This window comes from Mustela putorius, unplaced genomic scaffold (genome assembly GCF_011764305.1).
Source record: "Mustela putorius furo isolate JIRA1106 unplaced genomic scaffold, ASM1176430v1.1 tig00537227_pilon_pilon_pilon, whole genome shotgun sequence".
NCBI lineage: Eukaryota > Metazoa > Chordata > Mammalia > Carnivora > Mustelidae > Mustela > Mustela putorius.
In genome coordinates, this window is record NW_025422368.1 from 40,619,253 (window position 1) to 40,633,308 (window position 14,056).

Sequence of the window (14,056 nt, forward strand, 5' to 3'; positions counted from 1 at the left end):
GTCATCTGTCTTTATCCCCAAAACAGTCCTGTGAAACAAGAGGTATTTCAGCTCTGCCACCCAGAAAGGAGACTGAGGCCCAAAGAATTCACTTATATTGGAGCTTATAGTTGAAAATAGATTTGTCTTGGCATCAAAAGTGCAAATAACTGTAGGAACCACTGTAACCTTGTTATAATCATTTTTGGCCCTTTAAATTAAAATAATCTGTTTATAGGATGTCCTTTAATTGACAGAATTGTTATATATAACACTAGTATGAAGACAGAAAATACAGTTTGCATAAAAGATTATATCTAATTTCCCATTATACCTTTACACACATCAGGGATATCAGTTCCACAATCAACTATGATAATTAGAGAAACAACAAATGCCCCAGAGGGAGCATTTTCTAGTGATTATATCATAGATACATAATAATATCTTTATAAGCTAAGCAGGAAAACATTCTCAGAAGCATATTGTTCAGGTCAGTGATTTTACAAGAATTCCATAGGATGAATAGCCCCTCTGTCAGAATAAAAGTTGTGGAGCAAATTCCATTATAATTCTCTTTTCTCAGTCACTTGGAACTTTCTCAAAAAGTCTCTTTCCAAGTGAAACTGTCCCTGGTGGCTGCCTCCCAAATGTGATTTTTTTTTTTTAAGTTAAAGGAAAATTTGTTTCTCCATCCAAGAAGGAAATAGTTATTCAACCACTTTTTCAAAGGCTTTTAAGTATAAATACCTCAAAACTCAAACTTTTAAGTACTTAAAATTCTATATAAAATTAGGTAGCACTCAATTATTCTTTTTTGCTATATCCTATGAGAAATTAGATATAAAATTCATTTTGGAATTTTACAAAGTTCAATAAATTGTTTACTGTAGTCTGATCTGGACTAAAAACAGGACTGGTTTTCTAGAGCTACAGTTGGATGGAATTTGACTAAACATTTGAGCAGAGTCTGACTCGCAGTGGCTTATCTAGATAACCAGTCATGGCTTCAGGATAAAGCATTACAGGCTCCCTTATTCAAATTCCATTCAAGGCTGTGGCAAAGCTGGCTAAACTGTCCCTTTAGTATTTCTCTCTGTGCCGTTAGTGACTTGCCTCTACTGAGAGAGGTCTTCCTTGAGTTAAGCTCAGCAGCTACTTTGAACCTCAGTCACCAAGATCTCCTCGCAGCTTTAAGATTGACCAAGTAAACATCTCTACCCCACCTCCCTCACCTGAGAATACAGAACACTAGACTTGCATGCAAATTAATTCCCAGTGGTTGACATAAGTGCCATTTCAGACAACTTTGTAGGGTAAGGAGACACAGGTACTTAACTATTTCAAAGAGCCTTTCACCCACAAAATCTGTTGAACTGGACCTTGTCAGATATTAATCAGAACAAAGAAAATTCACTTTGTACCATGTGCATAAGAAAGTTAAGCCAGACAGCAAATTCATAGGCAATCGAAATGTAGCAGTGTTCTGATCACCCAATCTGTTTGTTTACGCCTGCTACCAGAACTGGAAAACTAACTTGTGCTACTCTTTGTTGTGGTATTTTAGAAGCAACAAAGATTAAAGGTGATAGTAAATTATATGCTGTTTTAGGTAAATTGGTTGGCTGCAAATTATTTTTAAAAACATAAATTAGCAAACTAGAAATATTTCTCTTATGTTCCGAAGTCTGAAGACAATTGATTTTGGTTGGAATAGTCCCCAGTGGCAGGGACCACCTCTTTTTAGGTGATTGTCTTGTTGGGAAGCCTTTTTCCAAGAGCACTTCATGTTCAAAGAAGTGTCCCCCAGCTTCAGACACTATGAGAAAACACAAAGAAGCGTACTCTTGGACTCCTTACTTCCATTTCCATTCCGTTGTCTAGAACTCACCAACTCTTACCTGGCTGCAAAGGAAGTTGAGAAATGTAAGAAATTCCTTTATTCTGGAAAGTTATGCCTCCAGCTACGACTCAGGATTTCTCTTTCTGACTGAGGGGGAAATAGATATTTTAGGTAAAGCTAAACTTTTAAAGCCATATGTGTGATTGATGAATAAAATAAAATAGGAGAGTTATAGAAATTGCAAAAAAAATAAAAGAAAACGAGTAGGAGAGACTTGGCAAAGACTGAGCTATTTGAACTAGATGAAGGAAGAACATAAAAATTGATGATTGTGGACTACTTTCCCAGGGTCTTCTCGGGGTCTTGGAGGTTAAATATATTGAGAGTTAAGATCTAGCTTAAAGATCTGCTCATTCCAAAGCAAAGTGGATATTTGGCAACTAATGAGTAAATTCAGATTGTACAGAGAAAGTTCCATATTGAATCAAAAATTGTCCTGGTTGCGACTCTATGGTATATTTATGCTTAAATATTTATGATCTTCCAGAAAGATCTTATTCCTATGAAAATATGTGTAATGTCATCCTTTCTATTTAGTACTTGGTGTTAGTGTACATTGCTCAAATATTTTAATAACTTAAAATTCCCATTTTTCACTACATTTTTCTATTTAAACAAGAGAAAATTATTTTTGCTTAATTTAACATAGAAAATAGAGTATATAATATGCAAGTGAGTCTTTTAGGAAATACACGATGAGTAATTTGAGTCATCTTTAGGAGGCTGTGGTTAAGAGTGCAGATTCTACTATTTACTCAAGATGTGACATTGGGAAATCCAATTTCTCTTGAGTTTCAGGTTGCTTGTTTGAAATCAGCAAGATGCCTACTTCTAAGGATTTTTATGAAGATTCATAAGCTTATATGTGTATACTTGGCATAAACCAAGAAATCAAGGAATTTAAGGACATAGTACAGAGTCCAGTTCATAGTTCAGTCCATAGTTCAGTTCAGTTACTCATAATTTGATGCTTATGCTCAGCTTCTTCTACCAAGAGTCAAAGAAGTTGACTGACTTAGAGTTTTCAAACTGAGCTTAACTTCTTAAAAATTTCTAATATTTTTGAAACATTATATGGATAATTACATATAAAAACATGTATTAATATGCTTTAGTGACAAAGTAAACAGGTAGAGGTTAGAGATACATGATTTTGCTGAGTGAGGTCTATCATTCACTGAACCACTAAATTCTAAAGAGTCAGCTTTTCTTTTTCTTGTAAACTTTGTCTCTCTCTCTCTCTCTTTTTTTTCCAGTTAGAATTGCATGTTTGTAATTTTTTCTTGGCTGCCAAGGATATTCCCTTCAAAACATTGCAAGTTAGTACATTGAAATAGATCTGTATCTGTATCTTTATCTGCATCTGTGTGTTTGAAAAGTTTTGCCACTCACACGGAAATTGTATCTTTTAATAACTTATCAGTGGTCTGAAACCTAGGAAAAGAGCCTTGTTCAAGATCTAATGAGCTCATGTACAAAGATTGCTTTAGCTTCCAGTTCTGAAGCCCAAGTTGCATTGCATTTGCTCTTATGGAGCAATATATTATCTTGAAATGAACTGTGGAAGCACTTTGTTTTTAGTTGTGCTAACATGAAATTTTAGAGGATGAATATATCACAGTGAAAAACTGGAAAATGTGAAACATTGTGTCATTTGTTTGCCTTTCATATAAACATCAATATTGCTATTTCCAAAGAAAATAGGGAAGAATATTAATTCTGATAAAAAAAATAAGTATTGTTAATGAGCCAGGCACATGAGATATTTGGCTTACAGTTTCATTAAATAAAAAACTCTACCAATAGAAGAATATCGTGTTACCTTCGGGGTCTATTCCATTTTTTACATAGGCGAAACCTCCTCTGCTTTCCTGGGAGCATGTTTCAATTAAGCATGATGAACATATTTCAATTAAGGTTTATATTTCATATGTATTTTTACAGGTGTTAGTGGCTAGATCCACAAATATATTCAAGAGTTGCATGGGTGTATAGAAGGTCCCATTCTGTGTTTCTGAGAGTGCAGATATATGAAACTCCAAATGTCTACAGAGCCAGGAGTTAGAGTTGACAAGTTTTTCTTATCGAAGTCATGTCAACATATTGCCAAACTACTACATGTTCTTGTCAAATTGCTGCCAGTTTTTCGAGTCCAAAATCTGAGCGCTGCTCCATCTCAAAAGCCACCTTTTCATGGGAGTTAACATTATAGCGTAAGTTTCAACCATTTTCTGGCTCACGGTTGCAGGTGAAGTTCTTTCTGGAGATAAGTGAAAAGGTAAATTAAGATCCTGTTAACCTACACTGTTGGATGGACTCAGAGACTTGGGTCATCCCAAATGGCAAATGATGTGAAAACCACTATAGTTGCCTGCATTATTGTAGTCCCATTTAAATATGTATGTTAAGAATTCAATTTCAAGGTAAGGTCCTATGTTGCTATTTGCTCCAGGGTCTTGAGATGGTTACCCACTGTCTCCACTCCTTCAGATTGAGGACAAGATGTGCTCACAGAGCCATCTTCCTGGCGTATTTGCTTTTCAAAGGACTTCTCTACATACAGAGTCAATATCTGAGATAACAAAAAATGTATTGGGAAGTAGATGTGGGTTTTTCCTTGATCGAGTGTGCAGAAGTATTAACAAAACAGAGGTGTCCCTAAATACAGAGTTGTCAGCAATTATAAAAGTGTGCCAGCCGCTCTGCTTATAGAAAAAATCTAATCTATTGGAGCCACTGGCTTATACTTTTCCACACTCTGAGGCAGGGGTATAACATTATCATAATATTAGAATAAGAGAAATCTATGGTCTATCAAAAGCTTTCTGATGATTAAATGAAAGCTATCATTTGATTTTCATTGAAGATCAAAAGAGTGAAGTTGACAAGTTTCTTTTTTTTTTTTCAAACTGACCATTGGACTTTTATGTATTAAGAGCACTAAATTGAATAAAAACTACTTTTGACTTTTCTCTGAATAGTGTCTCCTGAGAGAGAAAGCCTGAGCTAATAGAGCATGGTACTTAACCCCAAGGTAATCTTTAGTGAAGTCATCCACATGGTTTTTCTCCTTGCAGTCATTTTTAATTTTTTTTTAAAGATTTTATTTATTTATTTGACAGAGAGAGATCACAAGCCGGCAGAGAGGCAGGCAGAGAGAGAGAGGAGGAAGCAGGCTCCCCGCTGAGCAGAGAGCCCGATGCGGGACTCGATCCCAGGACCCTGAGATCATGACCTGAGCCGAAGGCAGTGGCTCAACCCACTGAGCCACCCAGGAGCCCCTCATTTTTAATTTTTTAAGTAAAACATTTGGAAGAAACTCAGCAGCAATGTTTTCCTCTGTTGGGTTTCTGAATGATTATAAACAAGACCTCAGTGTTTAAGGAGAGTACCCTTTACAAAACTCAACAGAAACCATTCTAGATAAAAAGTCTGTGGATAAAAGGAGTGTGTTTTTCCTGTGGTTTAATGACAAGTCTCAGATCAGTCCTGGAGCTCAAAGTTCCATTCCCACTGGCTTAATGTTGATTTGGTTTTGTAGTGGCTTTACAGATTTTAATCTTTGATATTTTTTGTTGTTGTTGTTTCACTGGGTTGAACTATATCTTCTAAGAAGATATGTCCAAGTCTTAACTGCTGATACCTATAAATCTGACTTTGGAGTCACTGGAGATACAATTTAACTTAATTTTCCCCCCTCCCCCCATGAATCCAGGATGATCTTATTTTTTTTATCTTATTTTGAGAATTCATGGCAGGGGGCTAAATACAATTATTGTTGTCTTTATAGAGATAGGAGAGGAAATTTGAGACACAGATACATGGAAGGGAAAGCCACGTGAAAGTGGTGGCAAAACTTGGAGTGATGAGTCTACAGGCCAAGGGTTGCCAAGGATTGATTGCAGCAGTCGCCAGAAGCTAGGAGACAGAGACCAGCTTCTCTCTCAGAGCCTCTGGAAGATGCCAACTCTGCCGACATCTTGATTTCAGCCTCCTGGCCTCCAGAAATGTGAGGTAACACATTTTTGTTGTGTTAAGACCCTGAGTTTATGGTAATTTGTTATAGCAGCCCTAAGAAACATACCCAGGGTGAGTCTCTGGTATGGCTCTTGGTAGAGTTCTTTGGTCCTAAAAGCTGTGAGAATATGTTACAATCACAGCACAGAAGGCAAAATAGCTGATGCTTCACCACCAGCTGCTTTAGTCACAGAAATGGGTACCCACAAAACCACTTATTGGCATCAATGGTGGGAACACCATGCCAGGACAAAAGCCTGGGGTTTGTTTACAGTTCTTAGTGTGACAGAAAAACAGCATGATTTCTCCTATGCCTTCAAAGTACAGATTTCCTTGATCAGGAACACCAACTACCTACAGTTCCACACCGGCCTTAAGGGGAACCCATGTGTCCTGCGACGTTGTAAGTCCGATGACAACAGGTACCATTAACTTCCGGCAGTGTGTTGTTTCCTGATCATAATACGACTTCTCTTTTAATTTCTCTTAACATGCGTAATATGAAGTGACTTGCTGCCCCTTGAAGAGAAGAGTGAAGAAGGAAAGGAAGGAAGGGAGAGGAGGGAAAAGAAAGAAAGGAGTAAAGAGAGGGAAGGAAAGGGGGAAGGAAGCAAGAAGTGAGGGAGGAAAGAGAAGGGAAGCTGAGTGAAAGGGAAGAAAGGAGGAAGGAAGAGCTCTATTGATAGATGGAACACGAAATACAGCACATTAATATTAAGATCAGATTGCTCTGCAGCTATGGCGAAATCAAACCTTGTCTGCTTTCTTAGTTGACTATAGGATGAACGGGCATAGTTGCCAAAAGCGAGACAGAGGAGCCCCAGGGACAAGCACTGGTGACGGAGACCAGCCGCAAGTCATCACACACTTTAACTCAGACCCAGTCCTGGGTGACACGGCAGGTGGGCCCCTTCCATCAGCACATTAGGCTGAGATTTAGTGCCATTACCAAGCGCTTCAATGTGCTGTTGAAATCCATGCAGTCTGTGTTTCTCCTTGGGTAAGAGTAAGTGATTCAGCGCCTGCTGCAACACTGCAAGCTTCTGGCTAACCAGAAATTTTCTTTGTAGCGGTATCTACACTAACATTTCCCTTTTATTTTTGGATGAGGTCTTTAGGAAAACAGAAGAACTTCCTCTGCCTCTTTCGTCTTCTCCATCCACACAGCCCCCCCTTCCCTGTTAATTTCGTAAGCAGGGTAGGGAGCACCGGGACAGGATATCTGGCTTGATGCCCTACGTCCTGCAACTGAAAAGTCAGCAGATGAGTAGAATGATGATATTTAAGAACAAACAAAAGGAAAACATAAATCTTTTAGGCAGCAGATATGTGTAATTTACTCTGATTTTCTGTTTCAACTTTTCAGAGAATGCAAGATCTTAGACAATTGTGGGTCAGAAATAGGCCAGGGACAGCGCTAAATCTCCCACTATTTACAAACATATGGTGAGGCATGATGGGATTAAAAGAAGGGTGGGCCTAATTTGCCGTCTCCATCCACAGTGAACATCCCAAGCGTGGGGGAAACCCTGCTCCTCGCAGAGCCATCTGAAGCATTCTCAGCAAATGTTTCAGTATCCTTGGTTTTGACACAACGACTAGATTTTCAGCAGTTGACTGGGCTTCAGGCTTCATCTCTTCATTCTCTGTCAACCCCAATATTTATGTCAGTAAAAATGTCATTTCGTGGCACAAATGTTGGTGAAACAATACATACCTAAGGAAAATTAAGTATTGGGCACAAAAATCCTCAGTTCCAGTGCCTCCGGTCTGTAACCATTTGCATTCTATTAAAATCCCTGAAACCCAGATTTGAGCTTTCAAGTCCCTACAAATAACCTTCAGCTTTTGTCAGCCCTGAAGTTTTGAGACGGGCCTTCAAGACCCTCCGTGGTCCAGCCCAGCCTCCCTCTCTGCCCTTCCTTCTTACCTCTCCCTTCCATCCATCCTTCTAAATGGGATAATTTAAGTCACATGTATGTCCCATGCTTTCCACTTCTTTCTTGGATTAACCATTTCTTGTTTGACCTATACTCCTGCTCCTGTAGAGCTCCCAGCTCCATATTTATTTTTTAGAGTTATTTGTGTGTTGGGTCTCATCCTAATCGACTGGAGGCTCCTTAGGCAAAAGGACTTAATTCACTTTTCTTTCCTTCTCTCCCTTTTACTGATACTTTGAACAGGGCTTTGCACATGGTAGGCACTCTATAGTTCTTTGTTGACTGCATATATGAGCAGATAAGAAATAAGTAGATTAAAAGCCAGAAGATCAACATTAAATAATTTAAGTCATGATTTGGGAAGACATAACTGGGCAAAATAAATTTGAATCACGTGTAAGTTAGTGCTTCAGGAGAAAAATACTGTCTTCTGAATCATTCTCTTTTTCTTTACTCTGCATTAAAATTTAAACTAGAATGTTCCCACAGTAAATGTCTATGTATTTTATAGGTTCCAAGGGAAGTCAGATTAGTAATCAGGACTGTATTGTATTCATAAAATATTTTATTGTATCAACATTAATGTAATTTTTATGCTGTCTCCTCATAATGACAGTTTAGAGAAGTGTTAAAGGTAGGACTGCATCCCAAAAGAAATTCTGTCCTGAAGTGATGCCGCCAAGCCACCAAAAATTCAGTTGTCCATACTGTGAAGCATCCAAACACCTCAATGGAATTTTTTCCTTGTGCTACACGATTGCTCATCTGAACATAAAAGATACTTACACATAAATATTTGATGGAAAGATTTCACTGGAAAGGAAAATACAGGACAAAGTGTAAAATAGTATAGAACGCTTGGCAAAGGATGGAATCAAAAGGAAGAGCAAGTTGCCTTTCTATTGGATGTATATTCAGGGGGTATGTGCCCAACTGTATGTTTTCACAAACAGTGTGGTGAGACGTGATTGTAACTTTAAATTATCATTTGTTTATTAATAACAGAGGCTTTGGAGTGTAAGTAAGTAAGTAAGGCTATGACTGTAAGTAGCAAGAAGGAAGAGAGATAAAATAGTATAAGACGGAGACCTTGCTTTAATAGGCCTGAAAGCATTATCTTCATCACCTTCCAGGGTTTCTCTCCCTGATTCTAAACTCTGCATCCACTTGCCACATCAAGCCTTGGAAAAGGAGTGAAGGTGGGAAAGATGAAATGAATGGAGAGAGGACAGAAAAATGGGAGGAAAGTGGGGTGACACAGTAGCAGAGGGTACTCAGGAGTGGTTAGAATCCTAAAGGAATGGGGAATGGAATAAAAGCTGCTTGAACACCAGGGACAAAGAAGACAAAGGGAAGATTTTTGCATCGTGTATGTTGTATTATGCCGGTTATTTCTGCTGCCATAATCTAGTAAATGCCACGTGTAAGTGTGATTCTAAACATTTTACATATATTAAATCATTTAACCCCATGGCAAATATATGGGATGAAGGTCACAGAAAGCCCCTGACCTAAACTGTCTCAAACAAAACAAATTATGTCCAGTCATATTAATGAATAGTTCTTCAGGCAAGGCTTTATCCAGGGCACCAAAACACGTGTATTTCTCTCCATTTCTTTGCTCTACTGTCACTGATCACAATCTGCCCCCTCCTAGTCTCAAAATGAGCTAAGTACATATTTCCTGTTCAATTGGGGATTGGGAATCCTGTTCAATTGAGAAGGTGGGGTGGGGGGAATGCAGTGTAGACAGAAGTCCCAGAATTAGGGGCACCTATGTGGCTTAGTCAGTTAAGCATCCGCCTTTAGCTCAGGTCATGATCCCGGAGTCCTGGGATCAAGCCCCACATGGGACTTCCTGCTCAGCCAGGAGTCTGCTTCTCCCTCCCCCTCTGCCTCTGCCCCTCCTACCTGCTCTCTCTCTCTCTCACAAAATAAATAATTTAACTAACTAATTAATTAATTAATTATGTTTTTAAAATGTCGCAGAATTTTTTGGCCTGATTTGTAAGATTTGGTCTTGTGATCAGCCTATGAACCAATCCCAGTTCTGAGAAATGTGGATTTGCTGATGTTTTAAAGATAGATTACCCCTAGAGTGATGAGAAATTGAACTAACCATTAGAAAAGGGGAATGAAGGAAATCTTTATAATGGTAGACCTTAATGATGATAAAAGTGGACATAAAAATAAGTAAGTGGCTATGAAAAAAGCAAAGATTGAGAATCTAAAAAAATTTTATGATTCAACTTTGGTTAAAAGTTTACCTTTTCATATGTACATGCAGATGTGTATGTATGTGTATACACAGGCAGGTATCTATACTGAGTTCCAAGCAGGAGAAACCCTCCTAGGCTAATTTTGTCAGAAAGGGGAATTTTTTTTTTAAAGGGTTTTGACTGGTTCAGAATATCCGGCAATTTAGCTTTTATACTGAAAACCAAGATGTGCCCTATTAAGTATTAAATGGGAGCTCCCAAACATATGTAGAGGATGCTGATCTTGTGTGGCCAAAAAAACCCAAAAATAAAAATAAAAATAAGTGACTTCACATTTAAGATGTGCATTCTTTTCGACTCAGAAATGTAACTTTTAGAAACTGTCCTGCAGATATTCTTGCACACATGCTTAAAGATGTATATATCAAGAATTCCTTTATCATTGTTTTATAATAGTGGTAAATGGAGGACAATTTAATATTCTTCAATAGAGGAATAAAAAATCAAGCTATGACATAACCGTACTTTAAAAATACCATACAGTTGACAAAATGCATGGAAAGACCTTTAGGACATGTTAAGTTTTTTAAAGATTTTATTTTTTTATTTATTTGAGAGAGAGAGAAAGAGAGAGCACAAGCAGGGGGAGTGGCAAAGGAAAAGGAGTGGAGAAGGAAAAGCAGGCTCCCCGCTAAGCAGGAAGCCCAAAGCAGGGCTTTATTCCAGGAGTCTGGGATCATGACCTGAGTTGAAAGCAGACCCACTGAGCCACCCAGGTGCCCCATGTTAAGTTTTTTTTTTTTTTTTAAGATTTTATTTATTTATCAGAGAGAGAGGGAGAGAGCGAGCACAGGCAGACAGAATGGCAGACAGAGGCAGAGGGAGAAGCAGGCTCCCTGCTGAGCAAGGAGCCCGATGTGGGACTCGATCCCAGGACGCTGGGACCATGACCTGAGCCGAAGGCAGCTGCCCAACCAACTGAGCCACCCAGGCGTCCCGCCATGTTAAGTTTTTTAAAAGCAACTTTCAGTACTTGGTCTAATTTCTGCAAAACAAAGCTGTACATTTACCTATGTATGTATGCAAATGATTAGAATAAAGGACTAAAAGGCTGTGCATCAGCTGTTTTCAGTGGTTACCTCTGGGAGAATATGTGGAGTTGGTAGGCTGGTAAGCAAGGACTTCCATACGTTCATGATTTACTCCAAATATTTCTGAATTCTTTGAATATTCTATAACCAGATTTTTTTCAAGTATAGCTTGTGTACATTATTAAAGGAAAGATTTTTTTTTTTTAAGATTTTATTTATTTCACAGAGAGAGACACAGCCAGAGAGGGAATACAAGCAGGAGGAGTGGGAGAAGGAGAAGCAGGCTTCCCGCTGAGCAGGGAGAGGACGTGGAGCTGGATCCCAAAACCCCAGGATCACCACCAGAGCTGAAGGCAGATGGCCAACGACAGAGCCCCCAGGCACCCTTAAAGATTTTTTACAGAGTTTGAAAACCACTGCGTTTAGTTCATGGTATTAATGAAGCCATGCATATCTCTCTTTCCTCCATAGGCAAGTTAATGCCACATACAGAAAATCTCTGTGTGTCTGAGAAAGACTGTACCCACTGACGCCAGCCAGCTTGCACAGCTACATATGCCATTTAACACAGATCAGGTGAGAGAGGGGAATGGTTTTATTGCCCCCAGCTTATGGCATATGTCTTATTTGAAGGTTTGTGGCTTTGTCCTTTGTTCACTGTTTGAAACCATACCATACAACTCATTCATTTACGGTCACACAATTCACTAATTTTTAGTACATTCACAAAGTTGTGAAACCACCACCATAATCAAGTTTTAGGAAGTTTTTGTCTCCTCCAAAAGGAATCTCTTATGCCTTAGTGACCATTCATCTCTCTCCCCATCTTCCACAAACCACAAATTTATTTTCTGTTTGTATGGATTTACCTATTCTGGACATCTCATTTAAACAGAATCATACAATATGTGATCTTTGGTCTGGCTTCTCTCGGTTACCGTGATGTTTTCAAGGGTCATCTAATTTGTAGCATGTGTCAGTACAACATTTTCTTTTATTGTTATGTAATATTCCAATTCTTTTTATAGCTGTGGATAGAATTTGTTTATCCACTGATCAGTTGATGGGCATTTATGCCGCTTTCATGTTCTGGCTATTGTGAATGATGCTGCTATCCACGTTCACAACTAAGCTTTATTTGGACTCTATTTTCATTTTGGTAAAACATCTAGGAGTAGAATTGCTGGGTCATATGATAATTCTAGGAACTTCCAGATTATTTTCCAAGGAGGCTGTTCCATGTCATATGCCTACCAGCCATATATAAGTGTCCTGATTTCTCCATATCCCTGCCCAAACTGTTTTTTTCTGTCTTTCTGATCACAGTCATCCTAATGTCTATGGGGATGACCCCTAATGGGGGTGAAGTCTTTTCCATATCTTCTTGTGTCTTTGAGAATGACCTCTTGTGTTAGACTTCTGCTACAGTAGCTCAGCATAATAAAAACAAACTCACATTTCCGTGATGAGTTCAACCACAAGCATCTATTTCTCCCTCAGAGGTTTGCATGTCGACTGTGGCTCTGCTGGGCTTGGCTGGGCATTCATTCTGATATACTTCATGAATATTTACCCTAAGACCAGGGAGTACTCTTCTCATACCGCAGCTCAGAATCTCAAGCAGCGAGCAGAAATACTCCATGACCTAAAAATGATGCTTCACTTCTGCTCTCTAGCCATTGTTCAAAACCTTCATGTTGCCAAACCCAACTTCAGTGGAGCTGGCAAGCAAACCTGGCTTGCAGTGGCAAAGGGCATGAGTGTATAATTTTATTAAGTATGGAAGTAGAGAGTTGGGAACAATAATCCATTCAATTCCCTGTCTCCAGTTCTACCCTCTTTCCTAACTTCTAACATAGCTTACCCATTATGGGTTACATGTTGCTGTCACTCAAAAGTCAGTAGGTCTCAAATCTCAGACATCCTTTGTATTTCCCAAACAACTTCTCCCAACTTCTCCATCTGGGCAACAACACCCAAATTTGGTATTACTAGATGATCAAATAATTAAGAATTAGAGAGCCCTTCTCCCATCAAGCTTTCTTTTCTTTACATAAAATGCTTCTAACCACTACCTAGTATTTTTTTTCCTCTTCTTTCTTAAAAAATAAAACCAAAAACAACCCCTATATTCAGAGTAGCAATGTGCCTTTCCCCAGCTTCCCTCTTTTGCAGCCAAGTTTAACCCTATGGTGAAAATCTGTTTCTGGATAAGTTCGGTTTATTTGTCATTTTCTTCTTCTCTTTGTTGTCTAAGATATGGCTGTGAAACTGGAGGTAGAGGTGACTAGATGTAGAGGTAGAGGTGAAAGCCATGTGCTAAGAATTGGGGTGCAGAATGGAAGAAGGAACATGGGACACAGATAATCATGGAGTTCTGCCTACCTGACCGGCCCAGTTTGGGGATTTTTGCTATATTACTCTCATGCTGGTAAGGTATCAGTGTCTCTATATTAACTACCAAATGATTTAGAAACTTTTTAAAATGATAATTAAGATGTTCCAGAATCTTCTGTAAAGTTTCTAATCTTCCATCTCATGATATTCTTTGTTCCCTCAACCAACTACCCACCCTAGATCTAGTCTTTGTCTCTACCTTGTTCTGTGCCCCAGCTGGAGGCGCTACTGATGGCCTAAGTCTCTCAGGATATCTTGCTTGATGGCTTCTGGTTGAATTTGGCATAAGGAAGCAGAGCAGGAGGAGAAGGAGGTGAGGACATTTCTTCCAACCCACTCATGCTCTTCTTTGGCAGTAGTAACATGCCTTCTTGACCTCAGCTCCTAGCAGATAGCCCTCCCTCTAGGGCTCCAGCTTTCCCTAGGATGCTTAATACTACTTCCTTTGCTTACTCTTTATCCCTAGGGTGGTAAAGTTCCCCAGTATTGCTAGTGTCTGGGTACCTCAAC